The sequence below is a fragment of the Cololabis saira genome, chromosome 9 (assembly GCF_033807715.1).
Source record: "Cololabis saira isolate AMF1-May2022 chromosome 9, fColSai1.1, whole genome shotgun sequence".
Taxonomy (NCBI): Eukaryota; Metazoa; Chordata; class Actinopteri; order Beloniformes; family Belonidae; genus Cololabis; species Cololabis saira.
Window position 1 is genome coordinate 4,289,001 of NC_084595.1, and position 21,374 is coordinate 4,310,374.

At 40.3% G+C, this 21,374-nt stretch overlaps 2 protein-coding genes and 2 long non-coding RNA genes across 5 annotated transcripts in view; 2 read left to right on the top strand and 2 right to left on the bottom strand.

Annotated features, from left to right (window-relative positions):
* si:ch73-138n13.1 (titin homolog) overlaps positions 1–21,374 on the top strand; it is a 348,772-nt gene that overhangs the window by 253,519 nt on the left and 73,879 nt on the right. The gene's annotated exons all lie outside the window — the stretch shown is intronic.
* The window catches only part of crybb2 (crystallin, beta B2), a 147,410-nt gene that overhangs the window by 14,219 nt on the left and 111,817 nt on the right, over positions 1–21,374 (bottom strand). The gene's annotated exons all lie outside the window — the stretch shown is intronic.
* LOC133450894 (uncharacterized) lies at positions 4,491–12,911 on the bottom strand. Its single transcript, XR_009783134.1, has 3 exons — positions 12,837–12,911; positions 11,634–11,824; positions 4,491–4,506 (listed from the first exon to the last, which is right to left on the bottom strand). It is a non-coding gene; the product is annotated as an uncharacterized LOC133450894 (long non-coding RNA).
* Positions 13,410–16,008, top strand: LOC133450895 (uncharacterized). The gene is made up of 3 exons (XR_009783135.1): positions 13,410–13,531; positions 13,688–13,861; positions 15,930–16,008. It is a non-coding gene; the product is annotated as an uncharacterized LOC133450895 (long non-coding RNA).

Here is a 21,374-nt window from a genome sequence, read left to right on the forward strand (position 1 = left end):
ATAGTAAGATACATTCATTTTCAATGGCTTTTGTCCTTAATGGCTTTTTTCCCCCTTACATTACTTTTACTTTTATACTTTAAGTAGTTTTGAAACCAGTACTTTTATACTTTTACTTGAGTAAAAAACTTGAGTTGATACTTCAACTTGTACAGGAGTATTTTTAAACTCTAGTATCTATACTTCTACCTGAGTAATGAATGTGAATACTTTTTCTCCTCTGGGAAAAACCCAGGAGGAGGAAGAAAAAACAAACAAACTCGAGGCTGTAACTTAGGTACATTTTTTTTTTATTAAGAATGTATTCACTTTAGGACACTGGCCAGTACAAAACAGTGCAATATATTTTTTTACTTTCAAAGAAAAGACAAAAAGACAAAAAGGGGGAAAAAAGGCAAATATGGACTTAAAAATAAACCCTTATGACAAAGAAAAACGTTGACGTACATTAAAACCAGGGATAATCACTCTGAAGCCCACATGAACACATTCACTTGCATTACGTGAGCATGATGATGATGAAGTAGTTTATTTGGTCGATCAGTTTCCATTGATAAATACTTAGCATTTCATTTCCTTTTGTAGGAAAGAAATAATAAAAGGAAGTTCAATTCAATTCAATTCAATTCAATTCAATTCAATTTTATTTATACAGCGTCTAATCCAACAAAAGTTGTTTCTAGACGCTTTCCAGAGACCCAGAACATGACCCCCCGAGCCATTATTACATAAACAATGGCAGGTAAAAACTCCCCTAGTGGGAGAAAAACCTTAAGCCAAACAGTGGCAAGAAAAACTCCCCTTTAGGAGGAAGAAACCTGGACCAGGACCAGGCTCATAAGGGGGGACCCTCCTGCCGCGGGCAAGACTGGTGGGTCAGGGACGGCAACAGCACAGCAGGCAGGTGGAAGCAGCAGCGGGATGACCAGGGGTGGGGACCGCAGGCCAGCACGCAGCTGGCCTGCGGAAAGGGGGGGGGGGGGGGGGGCAGCACAAGAAACTACAGGAGCGACTCTAACACACTAGAGTTTACACTACCTAGAGATTTACCAACACCAGCTAGAGGTTTACTAAACACTAACTATAGGCTTTACTAAACAGAAAGGTGTTAAGTTTAGTTTTAAAGGTGGAGGTGGTGTCAGCCTCCTTAACCCAGATTGGAAGTTGGTTCCATAGTAATGGTGCCTGATAGCAGAACGCCCGCCCTCCAAATCTACATTTAGATGCTCTAGGAACTACGAGTAAACCTGCACTCTGAGAGCGGAGAGCTCTGCCAGGAACATAAGGCACTATCAGGTCTTGCAAATAATGCGGAGCTAAGCCGTTTTGGGCTTTATACGCAAGTAATAAAATTTTAAGTTGGATTCTGAATTTTACGGGTAACCAATGGAGCGACGCTAACACTGGAGAGACGTGGTCTCTCCTGCTGATTCCTGTCAGCACTCGTGCTGCTGCATTCTGGATCAGCTGGAGCCTATTCAGCAAATTACTTGGACATCCTGCTAACAACACATTACAGTAATCTAGTCTAGAACAGTGATTCTTAACCATAGGGCCGCGGCCCACACTTGGGCCGCGAGCGCCACCTAGTGGGCCGAAAAAAAAATTAAGTTTTGTACATGTGGGCCGCGGGACTGCATAGCAACTCCCGACCAAATGAGGAGAAGACAATCAGCTAGCTGTACGTGTAATAGTAAGAGAAATGGTGTGTATTTACAGAGTAAATCCTTCATTTTGCACAGAGTAGGTTTAGATCTGCCAGGATCAGGGATCGATTACTTGGGTCTGCGCCCAGAGCGAGAGAGCGCGGCGTGATCATTTATCCCGACGCGTCCCCGGGGCCGGGGAGGTCGGTGCCGCTCGGGCTTGCGGGCTCCGTCGTTACTGCTGAAGGATTGTACATGTAGATGCATGGGCTGACGTGTCTGCTGGACTGGACTGTTGTTCGGGCTTTCTCAAAAGCATCGGAAACACTCGGCTGCTTCACAGCCAGAGAGCTGCGGGCTCCTGCCCGTCTCAGCTGATCAGGCTCGGATGAAACCTGACGCGCTGAGTCCTCTGACAACTGATTAATGTAATATCTTAAATAAAGTACAATCAAACTAAGTTTTGTTCCCGCTCTATTTTTAAAGGGGACATATTATGGCATTTAATGTATATTTTAAACAGGCCTTGAATGTCTTAAAAACAATCTAAAGCTTGTTTTTTCTACATAAATCAGAAATTCAGCCTGTGAGCCATGTCTATAGTTTTACCGCTTCTAACCCCTTTTTCTGTGCTTCATTCTAAGGGAAGGGGGGGCTATGATAATGAGGCTCTGTGCTGATTGGCTGCTTGAATGACGTGTAGCAGGGGAGGAAAATAAGCCTTGCTCCGGGGAGAAGAGCAGCCGGCTACATGTCCCATGCCAGGGAGCTTCTGCGACAAAATAAAATCCATTGCTTTATTTTTTTTGTATTGACTGTCCTAACTGGCCGCGAGTTTAACGGTTTCAGCGGGGACAGAGAGCGGCCGATGTCACACGTGATAGTCAGACGCTCGCATTCAGTTACACGGTGTAAACGGATCTTAGACCCCGTCCACACGTAGCCGGGTATTTTTAAAACCGAATATTTCCCCCCTCCGCAAGCATTCCAAACCTGTAGATCGGGGGTGCTCAATACGTCGATCGTGATCTACCAGTTGATCGCAAAGGTATTATTGGTAGATCGCGTGACATTAAAAAAATTGACGTCAACCTATCATCGATCCCGTCTTTTGATTGGGTAACACTTTACAATAAGGGTCCCTTAATTAACGTTAGTTAATGCATTATTAAGCATTAATTAACAGTTTAATAATAGTTAAATAACCATTATTATGTATTACTTAACATTAATTAGCATATTAGTTAATGCATTAATAAACAGTTAGTTAATGCATTATTAAGCATTAATTAACAGTGTAATAATAGTTAAATAACCATTATTATGTATTACTTAACATTAATTAGCATATTAGTTAATGCATTAATAAACAGTTAATTAATGCCTACTGCTCAGAGTTAATTAATACATTAGTAAGCATTAATAAACGTTACATGATGTAATTATTTATCCTTATGTATGCATTACTTAGTATAAAGTAATACATTAGTTAATACATAAGTAAAACGTTAATAATGTCCCTAGTAATCATTTACTAATGGTGTTTATTTGGAGTGAATATGCATTAAGTAACAGCTACCTAATACATCTACTAATCATTCGCTAATGGTGTACATGTTTACTGGATGGGCATTATTAAACAACTATTTAGAGTCTTAAGTAATCATTTCCTAATGGTGCTGTGTATGTTATCAGGTAGCTTACCTGACCTTATGAACGGTAACCTGACATAAACCTTAATAAATGTATAGGAGTGGCTCATAACCATTACTTAACCATTAGTAAAGGCTTGCTGGACCCTTATTGTAAAGTGTAACACATTTATCCCTTAGGTAACACATTATTAATGTTTAACTGCCTCATAAGCATTACTTAACCATAATTAACCATTAGTAAATACTATTCTGGACCCTTATTGTAAAGTGTAACACATTTATCCCTTAGGTAACACATTATTAATGTTTAACTGCCTCATAAGCATTACTTAACCATAATTAATCATTAGTAAAGGCTTGCTGGACCCTTATTGTAAAGTGTAACACATTTATCCCTTAGGTAACACATTATTAATGCTTAACAGCCTCATAAGCATTACTTAACCATAATTAACCATTAGTAAATACTATTCTGGACCCTTATTGTAAAGTGTAACACATGTATCCCTTAGGTAACACATTATTAATGCTTAACTGCCTCATAAGCATTACTTGACCATAGTTAACCATTAGTAAATTAAGCAATCACATATAAAGAAGTTTACACTTTTTATTTAAAACAAAATAAAACAGATAACAGATAACATTTGTTATATGTATACATCTTATACATATATATATACATATATATATATGTATATATATATATATATATATATGTATGTATGTATGTATGTATGTATGTATATATATATATATATATATATATATATATATATATATATATATATATATATATATATATATATACACATATATATACACATCTGTGATAACAGATACGTAACAACAATTCACACAGAGGAGAGCTTTGAACAAACATTATTTAGTAACATAATACAATAACACAGTATGATAGGCTGGCATAATTTCATCATCCTTCATTTTATGTATTGTAGCAGAAATGACTTTAGTGGCCTTTATAACCTCCTTGCATCTTTTAGCAAAGTCTGCCACCGTCTCCCCCTTCTCCACCTGATCATATTCTTCTGGAGCAGCTATTGCGAGCTCGGCAATCGCTGCAGTCCTCACAATAGTAAGTCTGTCTACTCCATACTTCTCGAAGGATTTGGCCATATTCTTCCCCGTCTGGAAAATGGCAAGGACTTCCTTGTACCTCTTCATCACATCACCTGGTCCTCCAACTACTATAAACACACAAGAACAAGAAGGAATGTATCATTTGAATCATGAGATTGATGAGAAGAAAAAAACAAATCATTGTATTTTACTGTTAATGTTCAATGTGCCGCGAGACACACTAATCCCATATGTGACACCTCAACACAGTGTAGAAGGATTTTCTGGCACAACTTCACCAAGGTACATGGAAACACCATGACACACACAGGGAATTATCAAGGCTAAATTGGGAGAAAAAGAGGGGAAAATGCTAAATAAAAATGGACACATTTGGGGTGAATCATTTTTGGAAATTAACATTCATTTGGACCGTACTGGTCCTTCTGGTACATCCCTCTATCAGCGTGCAGGGCTTGAATTTAGCACTCGCCACTTGCCATTTGCGACCCAAATTCCTCAAGTGGCGAGACAGATTTTCTTGCCACTTGGCTAGTTAGAAAAATCGAGATTCCCAACTTTTGTGCCATTTATAAATCAAATTGAGATTCCCAATGTTAGGTTTAAAAGTCATCAACATACATTAATTAAGGGGGAGGGGATTCACCTGGAAGTGAAAGGAGACGACGTGACGCTGCTCAGTAGCACCCTGGGGTGTCGTTTGACTGCTTCAGGGGTGTCGTCAAAATATTTCCTATTCTGACATTTCATATATAAATACTGTATTTTCGCGACCATACGGGCGCCGTGTGGAAAGGCCTCAGTCTTGTGTCATTTCTGTATATGAAACACACACGGCGCACCGACCGAAAAGGCACACACACAAGAACACACACACAAGAACACACACACACACACACACGCACACAAGCGTGCTATTTAAAAAATACAGCGGGAGCAAAACTTTGTTTGATTGTAGGCTACTTTATTTCAGTTTTTACATTAATCAAACCCATTAAGTCTCATCCTCTGTTTCTGCATTAAAGAGCTCCGCTAAATCAGCTGTGCCAGTCCGAACTCCTCGCTGTCAGAGTCACGTTCCGTGCCGTGCGGCGCCTCGGAAATGCACGCTTTTGCAAAAGCTCGCAAAATAGTCCCAGCAAACACGTTAGCCCACGCATCAACAATCCATCTGCAAACTGTGGCATAACTGGCCCGGCGTTGCTTCCACTCCTGGAGAAACTATTCTCCCTCTTATCCGTTGCTCACACGCCGCCTGCAGCCTTAAGGCTGATTTATGGTTCTGCGTTAACCAACGCAGACCTTATGGCGTAGGGTACGCGGCGCACTCACCGAACGGTGCACGTCGCCGCGTATCCTACGCCGTAGGGTACGCCGTCGATTTTACGCGGAACCATAAATCTGCCTTTATTCACCCGCCCGAGACTCTCCTTTTATTCTCCCCACCAACCGCCCGTGCGCTCCCTTTGCCAGCTCTCTGGTGATCTCCCTCCAGCAGCTGCCACTTTATTGAGGTTTTTGTAGTGAAATGAGGAGGAATCATAGAGATAACTTCTCATTTCAACTAACTGGATCAGCCGTCCTCATCCATGACTGTTTCCTACAGCGCTTTCAACGCAGGCGGCAGGAAGAAAATATAAGCAGGTCTACCGTCCGACCAAAGTGGGGAAAAAAACAACAAAATAACGGCGTGAGGTGACGCAATGAAACAGCGAACAGCTGGAGTGAGCGGCGTGTTTGTGGTGTTAAATGCAGCAAACATGTCACATCATTACTGGGATGTGGGGAAAAGCAGAGGACACGAGAAATGATCAAATAGGTACCAGATCTTGTTGGATCCGGCACAAATTAAGCCCAAATAAGATTAAGATAAGATTCTTGTTAGGCTATATCTTATTATTTTATCAGAACCTTCCAGCCTGGCGATCTCCCTCCAGCAGCTGCCACTTTATTGAGGTTCTTGTATTGAAATGACTGTTTCCTACAGCGCTTTCACCTTTTTTTTCCAACTTTCAACCGGCTTTCAACGCGACCGACAGGAAGAAAATAGAAGCAGGGCGTGCGACAAAAGTCCAGCTCAAAACGGCGCGCCGCGTCGCTCGCAACCAGTATAGACAGTGCAAATAAAACATAAAGCAATGGAACTGTTTTTGACGCTGACGCTCGCTCGCGTCGCATGCAGTGTGGACACGGTGTAAGATTCGCATTTACAGTCAGAGCGATGCAGCGCGGTTTTTAATTATATTTTACTCTGGGGTGTCGTGAGATTTTATTCACTTTTGAAAGGTGTCATGACTGAAAAAAGGTTGAGAAAGGCTGTTTTAGACAGATTATTAATAGGAAAGCAGTGAGAATTCACTTTTTCCTTTCCTTGTTGTTGTTAAGCAGAGGTCAACCGGAAGTGGCTCTTTGTTGAAATGGTTACCATGGTTACCTTGGGTACAGCGCCACCTAGCGTCACGGAGTCAGCCATGCTCTGGTTACACTGGCTTATTCAATCTGATTCAGTCTGATCTCAGAACAGCATGTGTACTCAGACAAGTTGATCCAATCTTCTGCATGTCATTATCTGATCAGATCTGCAACCAGCTTGAATCGCTGCATGTGTACGTACTGAGTAATAGTCGGAATCGGAATCGTAATCTCAGTCATTATGTCAGCATGACTCAGTAATGAAAAAGTCTCTTCCATTCCTCGGACTCTTCTCCTAGTTTGTTGTCGCAAGTCAGTTTGGCTAGTCATCTTCAGGCTGGGCTGGCGAGTAGGCATCAGTTGATTTCTTCGGCGGGCAAAGGTTCGAGTACCGCCCGACTTCCCGCACTACTCAAGCCTGGAATTTCTCTGCTAGCTTTCACTGCAACTGGTGAACGCAGTAGATCGTTCAGCAGCCTTTACTGCTGCCGGTGCTGTCGGTGTCCTGATTTGGACAGCAAAAGGGCCCGTCCTGACGGGTGATGACGTTTCACCACTCGACTCAGGATCCGGTTACCCAGTTTCAGCAGTTCCTGCATTAGGAGAGGGAGAGGAAGAAAACAGCAGCGTACAAGAAGACGATTCTCATGTACAGTTCGACTAATGGCCATCATTCAGGCCATGGCTTTCTTGAGCCTTAACTTAACAGCCATTAGTTCACTCCAAGAATGAAATCCATATGAACAACTTCAAATGGATAGGTCCTTTCATGTTGTATCTGCAACATGTCGGAAAACTCCTACTAAAAATTTTTTAAAGGGTATTTAGTATTTAATCCTCATGATGTATCATATGTACCCCTACATACTCCCACTCCCTCCTGTTGAGCCATAGAAACTCCCTATGGCTCAACTTAGCCACCAGGGGGAACAGATTCCTTGGAAGCACTGGTCTGCTTCACAGCATTATTTTGCATGCCGACAGGGGTGGGGGTTTCGTGTCATCAGACCCCCTCCTTGTTGACCTTTCCCTGGAAGGGTCAGCTGCCAGAGTCAGGCTCCCCAAATAAGTGGCCCTCCCACTTCTTGACCTTCGCACCCTGGCAAGTCTGCAGGTCTGACGCTCTAGGGACAAGAGGACTCTATGTCCTTCAAATCCCCCCTCCCATCACCAGATTAGAAGGGGCAAAAAACCTTTTAAACTCTGTCTCCCACCGTAGATTAGACTACAGAATTTCTCATTGAAAAACGTTCTTATTTCAACCCAAGTGGGTTATGGTCTTATTAAAATATCACCACATAAAAACTGTCAGTGCAGCAACTCTCCTGCAACGTAAACAGTAGTCTTCAGTGAACTTATATATATATATAAACAATAAGTCATAGTCACAAAACATCGGACTTAAAGGAGCATTCTATCAAATAATGTCTTCTCAACTGTTGTTGAGCTCTATTTTCCCCAAATCAAAAGAAATGCTAGAAAATTGTCATAAAATTGTCAGAAAAATTGTCTCCAGATAAATCATATAGTCTTCAGGAGATTCCTAATCTTCTGTTTGCATGCTGCAACGCAAATGCATGCTCTTCTTATGAAGACTCATAGAAGTCTTAAGAAAATTGTGGGATAAATCCCCATGTGTAAACTACACATAGACAAAAACCCACTAACATTAAACACACACTTCAGATCATCTGCATGTGGGTTTGTGTATCACTGCAAATGTGTAAATTACTTCTCCTCAAACTACACTAACCAAACTCAATTGGTGCATTTCAGATGAACTCCCAAACTAAATGGTAGCAACACTGATCACAAATGTATACATTTTCAGCGTGAATAGGCTAGTATGCACTCAGAGTTCTTCTTTTCTAAAAAGATTGTACAACGGGTTTGTTACTCCTGCATACAATCCGAGTCAAATACAGTATTACAAAAGTAATCTGCAAATTGAATGATGAATTAACCCAATTTGAAACTTCTATGATTCTATGCCTTCATTCAGGCTTAGAATGATAGAACAAACTATATTTCTCCATTTGTATGTCTCCTCCAAAAGGAGAGCTCACTTCTCAGCCTGCAGCCGCTCGTAAACCGGAGCATGCTTTCACACACACACAGACACACAGCTGCAGTCGTTATCATTTTAACAAAACATTCGACAGAGAAGCTCATACGAATTTAAACGTTTTACCTCTTAACATATTATCTTATAATATCCAAACATATTCTAACATGTTTCTTCTATTCAACCCCTAACTAATATTTTGTGCTACAGGCAGACCCAAACAGCCCCTCCTCTCTCTATTGGAGGCTGCATCTCCAAGCACCATAAAATCTGCTCAAGCAGATCACGATCTGAATGAGGACTTTTACGTATCTCACCTTTCTGTCTTTATTCAATTTCTCATTTTAGCGCACAACTATGAGGTCAATAGAATCATATTTCTTTTTCTCTTAAAATGACAGAAACTTTCAGCTGTTTACAACGTGTCATTAATACACACACACACTAACAGTGTCTCTCACATACACACACACACAGAGAGCTGCAGCTTGTCACACAGACACAGAGTCACACCCTGCTGCAGCCCCCACTTCTCCCCAACCTCATGAGCTTTCTTTACCTTTTTCTTTTAGTCCTAAATTAGTCCATTTACTTCTTTTTAAGTTCCCTATATTATTATTTTGCAAGATTTGTCTCCATTTTCTTAAGTTTGAGGATGTCTCCCCATCAATTAAGCATCTTTTGAGATTCTTTAAGCATAAATTTTCAGCTTAACCACGCCTCTGCTATTTTTCGTCAGTTATTTTCTTTCTTAAGTTTCTCTCAGGACACAAGTTTCCTTTTTTAACAGTTTGGTTTTAGCCTGATATTTAGTGAACAACTTAAATTTTTCCCCTCAATTTTGGAAACTCCAAACATTGAACAGACAACAGACTGTCATAAACATCAGACAAACATTAGACAGGACGAACATAAAACAAAACCATTAAAAATCATTCCTAAGAAACCTCCTCCTCGTTATTCTGTACTTTTAAAGTCCCCTGACTTCAAAAGCCTGTCCCCGACCGAGTTAGGTGTTGGTCTTACGCACTGCTCTTAGGCAGTATTTTTAGAGGCCCCTATGCCTTCTATAAAAATCGGGTCCCCGACCCGCCGCCAAACACCGTTTTCGCTAACCACTTGTTAGTATACACAGAAATTTCACTCAAAAGAGGTCTCTCACCTAGTCTCCTAGTGCCTTCCCCTGGCTCGGGAATCTCGTCGTCTGGACTCCGGAACAGCGCAAGATCAACCTGGCCCCGTCCCTGAAGTCGGGAACGGCTGTCGACAGATTAGATGGCCCGTTGAATCCTACGCCACCCCAATTGTCACAGCTCGAGAGATTCCGGGTCTTTCGGCACCAAAATGTTAGGTTTAAAAGTCATCAACATACATTAATTAACTTAGAAAAAGACACCAGAGACTAGGAATGATTTTTCAGGCGCTCCTGCAGGAGGGGAAAGCAATACTGACAGAGGCAGCCCCCTGACAGCAAATGCTTCCCAAAGACCCTCCTTTGCAGGAAGCTATTTATTTGGTAAAACTGACAGGAAACTTGACCATATTTGGAACAGTGAATGTATAGATGGTCAATTGACAAAAACAGGAAACAGATGGTCACACAGACATGGTATCAGATGATAGTTGAAAAGTCACACCTTATGACTTTTCAGTTAGTAAGTAACTTATCTGTGGTGTGCAGAGCAACATACATCCTTTTAGAATTGGTCAAGGGGGTTTTGTTGTCATGAGATGGTCTTAAACCCTTAAAGACAATGAGACGGCTGTCAGACGACCCCCCTGAGTCTCTCCAAGGAAGTTTATCTGTTTAGAGCATGTGATGGGGGTCTTGGAACAGATGCGTCTAAAGACAATGGTTCAGTTGACCAACCTCTCTGACTTGACTTGATTCTGATACTCATAAGAACTAAACTTAATTCAAACTTTGATTAATCTGACACCCAATACTGTGCGCACCATTGCACCTTTTTATTTTTTATTCTTGATGTCAACTCCGGGTGAACCGTCTGAGTCTGACTCTGAAGAATGAATAGTAAACACTCTGAAGAACAACTGGAGAAAATGGACCAATGCAATGTCTCAGTTTGACCAGCAGGGGGCACACTGTATAGTTCCTTAAATGGTTTAGCTGTTGTCTTGTGGTTGTCTTAAGACAGGCTAGGTTGGTTGTTGTAGTCTTAATAAGACACTTTCGAGCTAATAATAAAAAGGCTGCTTGTTTTTAAATTCACTTGTTCGTTCTCATTTGGACATTTTTATCCAGCCCAGAATAAACACATTATTTATACAATACACCTGCTGCATTATAGAATATACAGACAGGACAGGATCAAAGTGTTACTTTGAAGGTGTAATGCTATATATTCTTCCATAAATGTTAGATTTACAATTAAGTAGGCAACTACTGAAATTAAATTATACAAGAACACATCATGCAATCTCATTTTCCACCAATAGTATAGTAGTACACTACTGAATGATAATTGTAGCGTATAGAAAAACAGGATTGATGTAATATGGTACTACGATGACTGCTATATACAAATGATGTCGAAATACAAAAGTAAAGCAACGTTTTGGTTTTGGCTAGTAAAAAATCTGGTTGGCTAATAACTTTTTTCATCTACTAGCCACTTGGCTAGTAAGTCAAAAAGTTAATTTCAAGCCCTGTCAGCTTGTCATGAGAGATTGATCTACTTGTAGGGACAACAGACACATACAGCTCAAGCCAGCCAAGAAATACGTTTCACATACCCCGCAGGCGAGAGCGATGTTTGCTTTTCTTCGCCTTTTTCTCCTTATCCTGTCAGAGCTGGATTCAGAGCTGGATTCAGAGTCATCCTCACTGTCGTCTTCACTGTCATGCTGCATCTCAGATCCCCTCATCGCTTCATCATCACTGTCTTCTCTTCTGGACTGTTGAGCCTCCTTGAGACATGTCAAAGCTATGGATGCAAGGATTGATAGTTGATTACATCAGTTTGATTGCTTATTGTATACAAACACCTACAACAACAAACACAGCTATGACACAACTTTCGCACCCACAGTGTACACACCCATCATTCTTTAACCCTCGAGCATCCCTTAAAATTAATATACACTTTTTACCCATAGTCCTCATTGACTACCATCTCATAAAAGTGCAATAAAAATGTAATACATATTTATTTTCACTTTCACCACATAAAATCTTTTCAACAACTTCAGACCTGGCCATAGATATAAAGTTAATTATAATCTTTAAACATTATTTTTACAACTCCTGATTTTTTCAATAGAAAAATCACAAAATATGCAATATTTTCAAAAATTAGGTTCAAAGTGAAATATATTACAGCATTGACTGTCAATAATTGATAACATTTATTTTGATGCATTATTATTTTTGGAACAATGATTGTTCATTTAAAAAAACTTACACTCTTTACCTTCATGTCCAAATTTGCCCCATTGACTCCCATTATAACCACATATTTTTTATGTACTGTAATTCTTACCTATTATAATTTTTTTCAGACGAATTCCTAATAAATCTAAGCCTCTACCTTCAAAATACAGAGAAAACAGGTTTTATGTCTGGTGACCCCCAAAACTAGCAGGGGCAGCAGAGCTTCATCACATCAAGTTTCAGTGACGTCTCATCCATCCCGCTCCGTGTTTAGTTGGGGTCTTTCGTTTAAAAAAGTGTCAGCCTTCACGAGGTGTATTAGCTTCTACACACACCCTTTCAGTTACATGACTGAGAAGTCAGTCTTTCAAATTTACCGACGTAAACTTCTTCTTCTCCATTATTCAAGTGTTACTGAGTCAAATATGCAGCATCTTTTTGAAAAGTTTACATTTTGTCAGAATGGTGTATTTGTTATGACAACTCGAATTGTGAACTTTTCAAAAAAAAGTGTCATAAAGTTAACATTAAGAGCTAACAGTTTAACGTAGTTAGATTAATCTTACCATGTTTTCCAGATGAATTTCCCTTTTCCGCTTTTTTCTTGTGTGTGGTTAGCCTGGTCCTGCGAGGTGAGACTCCGAGCTCATCCATCAAGACGCTTCTGTAGCTGGGGCCGCGGTCAGTGCGCGCAAAGAAAAAAGTGCGGCGTGCGGCGTTCAGGCCAATTCGGAACTAAGGCTTTTAACTAAGGCCTAATATTGGTGCTCCTAATCGGGAAATTCAGAGTCTTCTTGGAGAATCAGTTTTCTGACATCACACAACAATGTCTAATGTCAATGTCTGGAACGCTTTGAAGACAGAAATGGGAGTTTTCAATTCAATTCAACCCAGAGTTCTGAGGTGTCATGAACGCAGCATTAGCGCGCACCAGAACGCAGGAGTTATCGCAGTGTAACCTGGGTGTAACAGCCTTGTAGGAGGAGCAGAATTTTCTGGCAGGACGGACAGTAATTTTAACAGGATAGCCATTTACCAAGCTGCACGTTTCATTTTAGGAGCACACGGCATGCGTGGGTTAAAGTTAGCAAACAAGTTGGGTGAGCTGACAGAAGGCAAAAAAAAAAAAAACACAAACACCTCAAACTAATTGAATGGCTCCAAAAGAAAAAAATACTGAGATGGAAAGTCAAGTGCAACCGGTGTCATCACAAAATGAAGCTGAAGAAAAAGATGGTGGATCTGTGGACCGATTTGAATGGTAGGTAACTTTGGCTAACATTGTGGGATAACTTTTTTGGTCAGTATTATTATTGTTATTATTATTATTATTATTATTATTATTATTATTATTATTATTATTATTATTATTATTATTATTATTATTATTATTATTATTATTATTATTATTCGCCAGCTTGATTTCATGATGGACAACATTGCTGCATCCTCAAGAACCCTTTCAAGAATGGCAAAGCAACGGGAGGTCTGCGTGACAGCGATGGAGAGGCTGCATCATAGAGAAGGACAGAGAATTGGGGGAAGGAGCATTTCGTGGTGATAGATGAGTCACTTCAGACATAAAAGAAAGGTAACTTTTTATATTAACTGCTACAAATTGTTAGGCTGCTAATTATGACTTAGTCTTGTGATGCCCAACGTTCAGGTCGAGACTGGACAAGACTTGAATGTCTGGGGAAGTTAGTGCAAGATTTTGTAATAGTGCTACCGCTGGTTGCAACCAGCTTCCTTGAAAAGGTAAAATAGGTAAAATAGGCAGGTTAAATAAAAGTTTTCTTTTTCCTGCTCCTTTCTGAACACGGATAAAGATGCAACTGTTTGCTATTTCCTTTGGTACAATTTGAATGTTTCCATGGGCAGAACAAGTAAATGAAATTAAATGAAAATCTGTGTTAGTCTTTCATCCTCAACCAATGATTGGTTAGCTCTGCTTTGCACACACCTTACCAGAAACGTCAGCAATGTTAGCAACGAAAGGCCCACCCTAAAAGACTGTTGGTTGGTTTTGCAACACTGTTTTTTTTTAAACTCACAAAACGTTTCCACCCAGACACCCGCTTATTTTTACAAAATTGAGGTGGAACTTCCCCAGACAATCATTTTGAAATATTAGAGTTTGGAAACGAGACTAGTTATAACCACATCACCAATGTGGAAAAATTAATTAGTATATTCAAAGATTCAATATGTAAATTTTGATCAGAATTTTGAGGTAAAACATTACAAAATCATGTGCAATTATCAGAAATATGTTTAGAAAGAAGAGTTTAAATGTTATGTCAAAGACATTTACCAATTGAAGATGCAAAAGGCACCAAATACAAGCGCAACAGTAAAAGTTGGTGGCGAAGTGCAAATATGCGGCCTCCAGCAGGGAGCAGGGTGCGGATTTTTATTTTAAAAGTTGTACCAGCGCTCCTGCTCCATCCCGCTCCAATTTAGCTCCAGGGCCACCCATACCTGACCCACAACCAGCTTGTTTTCTAGCTGAATCTGTTTGTTATCGAAAAGTATGTAATTGATTAAATTATTATTCAAACTGTGGGAGGGAAGAGATCTGACACAGAACTCATACTGGAATCTGACGATGCCAGGTTTGGGTTTAAGTGTACAACGCTGCTTTTTCGGACAGGTTTGTGAGTGTTGTGGAATTTATCAAACCAGTTCAGAAGTCCGCTTTGTGGTTTTTTTATGAGGTTTTATTGAGCCGGCGGTGAGCACGTCTACACAGACCAGAGGTCTGGTAGAAATGCTGACCTCGAGTGATGTTGTAATCAGATTCTTATACAACAAGATGCAGGAATACACGAATCAGGCGAGAGACAAAAAGTAATTTACAGTCGGATGTGAATCGGGCCAAATGTCATTATCAGACATTTGGCATGACTGTCACAGACCTCCAAATCACCCCATAGGGTGCTTTCGTGATTCAAGTCTGTTTGAACCAACTTCCGAGGTGTCGGGATCTGCACGGGGGGTAGGAAGCTGAAGCTACCCCAAAGGTGTTGGGTCCTAGTTCAAAGCCCTGCAGGAGGTAGGACTGGGCAACCTGCCCCTGCAGGGGGCCAAGCTGCTTCATCATGAGCAAGGAGCAAGAAAACTCTCACCTGCTCTGTTTCCCTCACATGCTCTGGTCCACCATCCTAATGTGGAGATCTATACTGTATTTTTTAGCCTGGTATTTGGCTGTACTTTGTGTGTATAAAAGAGTTAAAAACTGCAAGATCTAACTGCTGTCTGAGCGTCGATCAGCTGAGCCAGAGCACAATGGGTGGGGCGCTACACAGCTGTAGCAGCATATGTGTATGTTTTATAACATCGGCAAGAAAAAAAAATATTGTTGATTGTCTTCTCAATCGCAGTGAAACGATTGGATTGCCGATCGACAGAAGCCAAGTTGAAACAGCAGCCCATCATTTATAATGTTCATGCGTTATAGTGATGAAAAACAGAATGGGACAGAATCATTCCTATAGAAACTCTTAAATTTGGCTATAGTAATCATCCATTCCATGGAAATCTTGCATTTTACTTTGTCTAATCAGATTTGTCAACTTTATTCCTGCTAACATTATAAATTTATCTGACACAAGGTTAATAATCTTGTTTCTTGTTCTGTCATTTTCCTCAAAACACAGTATGGAAGGGGCAGGATGGCTGGGGGCTGGAAGCGGAGGAAGTGGGTGTTCGGGATGCTGGGGGTGCAAAGCACGCGGAGGCGGCCAGGGTGAAGACATCCAGGGAAGCCAGTGCTTCGCTTGGTGGAGAAGAGGGGGAGGAGAGAACTGGTGCCACTCATAGCTCATCATGTCAAAAGGGAGCAGACATTTCCAGGGAGGATAAACAGAGGGTAGCCTATCATATTGTGTTATTGTATTATGTTACTAAATAATGTTTGTTCAAAGATCTCCTCTGTGCGAATTGTTGTTACGTATCTGTTATCACAGATGTGTGTGTGTGTGTGTATATATATATATATATATATATATATATATATATATATATATATATATATATATATATATATATATATATATATATATATTGTATATGTTGTATACATATAACAAATGTTATCTGTTAAAATCTGTTTTATTTTGTTTTAAATAAAAAGTGTAAACTTCTTTATATGTGATTGCTTAATTTACTAATGGTTAACTATGGTCAAGTAATGCTTATGAGGCAGTTAAGCATTAATAATGTGTTACCTAAGGGATACATGTGTTACACTTTACAATAAGGGTCCAGAATAGTATTTACTAATGGTTAATTATGGTTAAGTAATGCTTATGAGGCTGTTAAGCATTAATAATGTGTTACCTAAGGCAGGGGTTCTTAACCTTTCTGACCTTGGGGCCCAATTTTTTCAGTACAGAGTGGCCCGGGGCCCATTAAATATTAAAATTGTATAGCAGGGGTATTCGACTAAAACTTTAAGAGGTCCATTTAGAGAAGATTTACTCAAGCATCATAACATCATAATATATATATATTTTTATATATATATATATATATATATATATATATATATATATATAATTTGTGTGTATATATTCAAGTAGCCTCATAGTTGTATCAACATCTGCATCTGACTGTTATATTAAAAAAAGTACATTTCAAAAATATTTGCCACTTAACATGTTTAACTTGAATTACACATATTTTTTTCTCTTAAAAATAAAATTTATTTTATTTTATTTTTCAAATGCTATCTTATTTTATTTCTCTACCAGCAGTTTGAATTTCCCATTTTCTTTGTTAATTGTCTCAACACATTTTTATAATAAATGAATATAAACACATCTTAGCAATTGAACAGTTTTGCAGTTTGTCTTTCTTCCCCTTACAATCTTATGCCTCCACTTTCTGTCGTTCAGTGAGAGAACTGAGCTCTAACTTCTCCTGTCAGGACTTTAAATCTGGTCTGGATGGTGTCAGGTTCTCATACACATGAGAAGGTGCTCATATTTAGTTTTAATTATGTCCATTGTGGAGAAAGCTGCCTCACAGCTGTATCTGGAGTCAAACATGGGTGTTTTAAGATTTTATTTATTTAAGATATTAAATTAATCAGTTGTCAGGACTCAGCGTGTCGGGCTTCATCCGAGCCTGATCAACTGCGACGGGCACGAACCCGCAGCACTCCGCGCTGCAGCCCAGTCACTTTCCAATGCTTTTGCAACAACAGTCCAGTCCAGCAGACACTTCAGCCCACGCATCTTCAGCAGTAACGACGGGGCCCGCCGACCGAGCGGCAGCCGACCTCCGCGGCCGCGGGGACGCGTCGGCTCCCGCTCAGTCGGGCGGTTCCTCCGGCTCTCCGGCCCGCCTCTCCGGCCCACCTCCCCCGGGAGTCTCGTCTCCTTCTCGGCTGCGAGCCCCAGGTCTCCCCGTCCGCCCCAGGTGTCCCGTCCAGAGCCGCCGCCGGGCAATCACTCGCAAATCACGCCCCCCTTCCCCCTTCTCATTGTGGCTTCAATTACGTCCGCCTTAAGCCTGAATTATGGTTCTGCGTAAATCGACGCAGAGCCTATGCCGTAGAATCCCTGATCCTGGCGGATCTAAACGTACTCTGTGCAAAATAAATGATTTTTTTCTGTAAATACACACCATTTCTCTTACTATTACACGTACAGCTAGCTCAGTGTCTTCTTCTCCTCATTTGGTGAGGAGTTGCTATGCAGTCCCGCGGCCCTCGCGGCCCACACGTACAAAACTGAATTCTTTTTGCGGCCCTCTAGAGGGCGCTCGCGGCCCAACGTTGGGCCGCGGCCCTATGGTTAAGAATCACTGACCTAAGGGATACATGTGTTACACTTTACAATAAGGGTCCAGCAAGCCTTTACTAATGGTTAATTATGGTTAAGTAATGCTTATGAGGCAGTTAAGCATTAATAATGTGTTACCTAAGGGATAAATGTGTTACACTTTACAATAAGGGTCCAGAATAGTATTTACTAATGGTTAATTATGGTTAAGTAATGCTTATGAGGCAGTTAAGCATTAATAATGTGTTACCTAAGGGATAAATGTGTTACACTTTACAATAAGGGTCCAGCAAGCCTTTACTAATGGTTAAGTAATGGTTATGAGCCACTCCTATACATTTATTAAGGTTTATGTCAGGTTACCGTTCATAAGGTCAGGTAAGCTACCTGATAACATACACAGCACCATTAGGAAATGATTACTTAAGACTCTAAATAGTTGTTTAATAATGCCCATCCAGTAAACATGTACACCATTAGCGAATGATTAGTAGATGTATTAGGTAGCTGTTACTTAATGCATATTCACTCCAAATAAACACCATTAGTAAATGATTACTAGGGACATTATTAACGTTTTACTTATGTATTAACTAATGTATTACTTTATACTAAGTAATGCATACATAAGGATAAATAATTACATCATGTAACGTTTATTAATGCTTACTAATGTATTAATTAACTGAGCAGTAGGCATTAATTAACTGTTTATTAATGCATTAACTAATATGCTAATTAATGTTAAGTAATACATAATAATGGTTATTTAACTATTATTACACTGTTAATTAATGCTTAATAATGCATTAACTAACTGTTTATTAATGCATTAACTAATATGCTAATTAATGTTAAGTAATACATAATAATGGTTATTTAACTATTATTAAACTGTTAATTAATGCTTAATAATGCATTAACTGACGTTAATTAAGGGACCCTTATTGTAAAGTGTTACCTTTGATGGACATACAGGGCAGCCAATCAGATGACATCTGAACATCTGAGGTCATAGGTCGCTGCGCATGAGCAAACAACTGCGCTAAGTGCTAACTCACTAGCTCCACGAGCTCCACGAGTCACGGCCAGTTTTCAGTCTTCGGTTTTTTCTCTCAAACCTAAGAAAGGGTATAAAAATGAGTGAGGTAGCTGGACCAAGTAAGAAGAAAAAAACGTATCATTTTCATACGGAATGGGAGGAGGACTTTTTTTCACGATTACATTTTCCAAGTGTGTTTGCCTCATCTGCAAGTCTACCATTGCAATACCGAAGAAGGGGAATGTGGAGCGACATTTCCGGACTGTTCATGGAAAATACGACACCGACTTCCCGCCGAAAAGCGAGCTGAGAAAGAGAAAAGTGAAGGAACTGAAATCCCAGTTGTCCGGACAGCAGTCATTTTTCATGCAACCCACTTCAAAAGCGAAAGCCGCCACCGAAGCATCGTTCCGGGTGAGTCACATCATCGTCAAGAACAAGAAGTCCTTCCAAGACGGAGAGATGGTAAAAGAGGCATTCGTTGATGCAGCTGATTCATTGTTCCGAGACTTTAAAAATAAGGCGGAAATATTATCTTCGATCAAAGCTCTCCAGCTTTCAAGAAGTACAGTTACACGGCGCTGTGAAGCCATGGCTGAGGATTTAACCCAGCAACTTGGGAAGGACATCAGAGATTGCGAGTGTTTCTCACTGCAGTTGGACGAATCTACAGACGTGAGTGACACAGCCCAGATGTGCATTTTCATTCGTATGGTGTTTAGTGATATGACTGCAAAAGAAGAGCTATTAACAGTACTGCCCATGAAAGAACAGACGCGAGGAGAGGACATATTTCAGTCGTTTAAATACTTTATCGGGAAAACTCAGCTCCCAGTGTACAAATTGATGTCTATCACCACGGATGGAGCACCTGCAATGGTTGGCCGCTTGAATGGATTTATTGCAAAGTGCAGGCAGGACGATGCTTTCCCGGACTTCCTAAATTACCATTGCATAATCCACCAACAAGCGTTATGCGCTAAAATGCTCAACATGAGAGAGATCATGGATGTTGCAACGAAGATCGCCTGTTCTATTCGCGTCAGATCTCTTCAAAGAAGGCTATTCCGTGCACATCTGGAGAATGCTGACTGACCACTCTGAGTTGTTGCTACACACTGACGTGAGATGGCTTAGTCGAGGGAAATTCCTGCAAAGATTTCGGGAGCTCTGTCCGGAGATTAAGGAGTTTTTCCGTGTAGCTGGACATGCAGAATACACGCAACTAAATGACGGTCCGTGGCTGTTAGACTTGGCATTTTTAACTGATCTGACCAACATGTTGAATGACCTTAATTTAGAGCTGCAAGGAAAAGACAAAACTGTGATCAATATGATCAGCTCGGTTAATGCTTTCAAACGAAAGATGCAACATTTCTCCTCAAAGCTGCAGCGCCATGATTTGGCAAACTTCCAGAACCTGGCGTCAGAGCTGGAGATGCAAGGGAAGGCCTGTGTGCAAATTGACACTCCACGCTACAAAGAGCAGATTGACAATTGTCGGTCAGAGTTTGACAAACGCTTTCAAGACTTTTCCTTGCTCGAGCCAGTCGCTACGTTCATGTGCTATCCTTTTCGGGAAGATGCTGAGGTTGATTCACTTGCATCAAAAATTGCAACACTGTTTCACTTGAACTCTTCTGGAGTGGAAGATTAGATTTTGACACTACAAGCTGACATTGAGCTGAAGTCCAGAGCTCATGCACAGTTCTGGAACTTACTCACAGAAGTAAAGTACCCCAACATGAGGAAATGTGCTACCTCCTTGACAGCATTATTCGGCTCCACTTATTTATGTGAGTCAGCCTTTTCCCACATGAAGATCATCAAGTCCAAGTACCGTTCCACCATGACTGATGAACATTTGGAAGTGTGCTTGAGGCTGGCTGTCAGCAGTTACCGTCCGGACTATGCATCCCTGGCTGATTCAATTCAGTGCAAGTCATCAGAGTAAACTCAGGTAATGACAAAAAATGTACATAGTTAATTGTGTTGTGCAATATTGGCTCATGCAATATAAAGAATCCTCAATATATTTATAAATAAATATATGTTTTGCATTTTTTGCAGTTACTGTCCGGACTATGCATCCCTGGCTGATTCAATTCAGTGCAAGTCATTAGAGTAAACTCGGGTAATGACAAAAAATGTACTTTTTTGATTGGCCCATGACCCGGCCCGCCCTGAGAAAACTTTTTTTTCTTTTTTTTTTTTCTCACTATTTCTTTTTTATTATTGATTTATTTATTCTTTTTTATATGTAGGCTATGTTG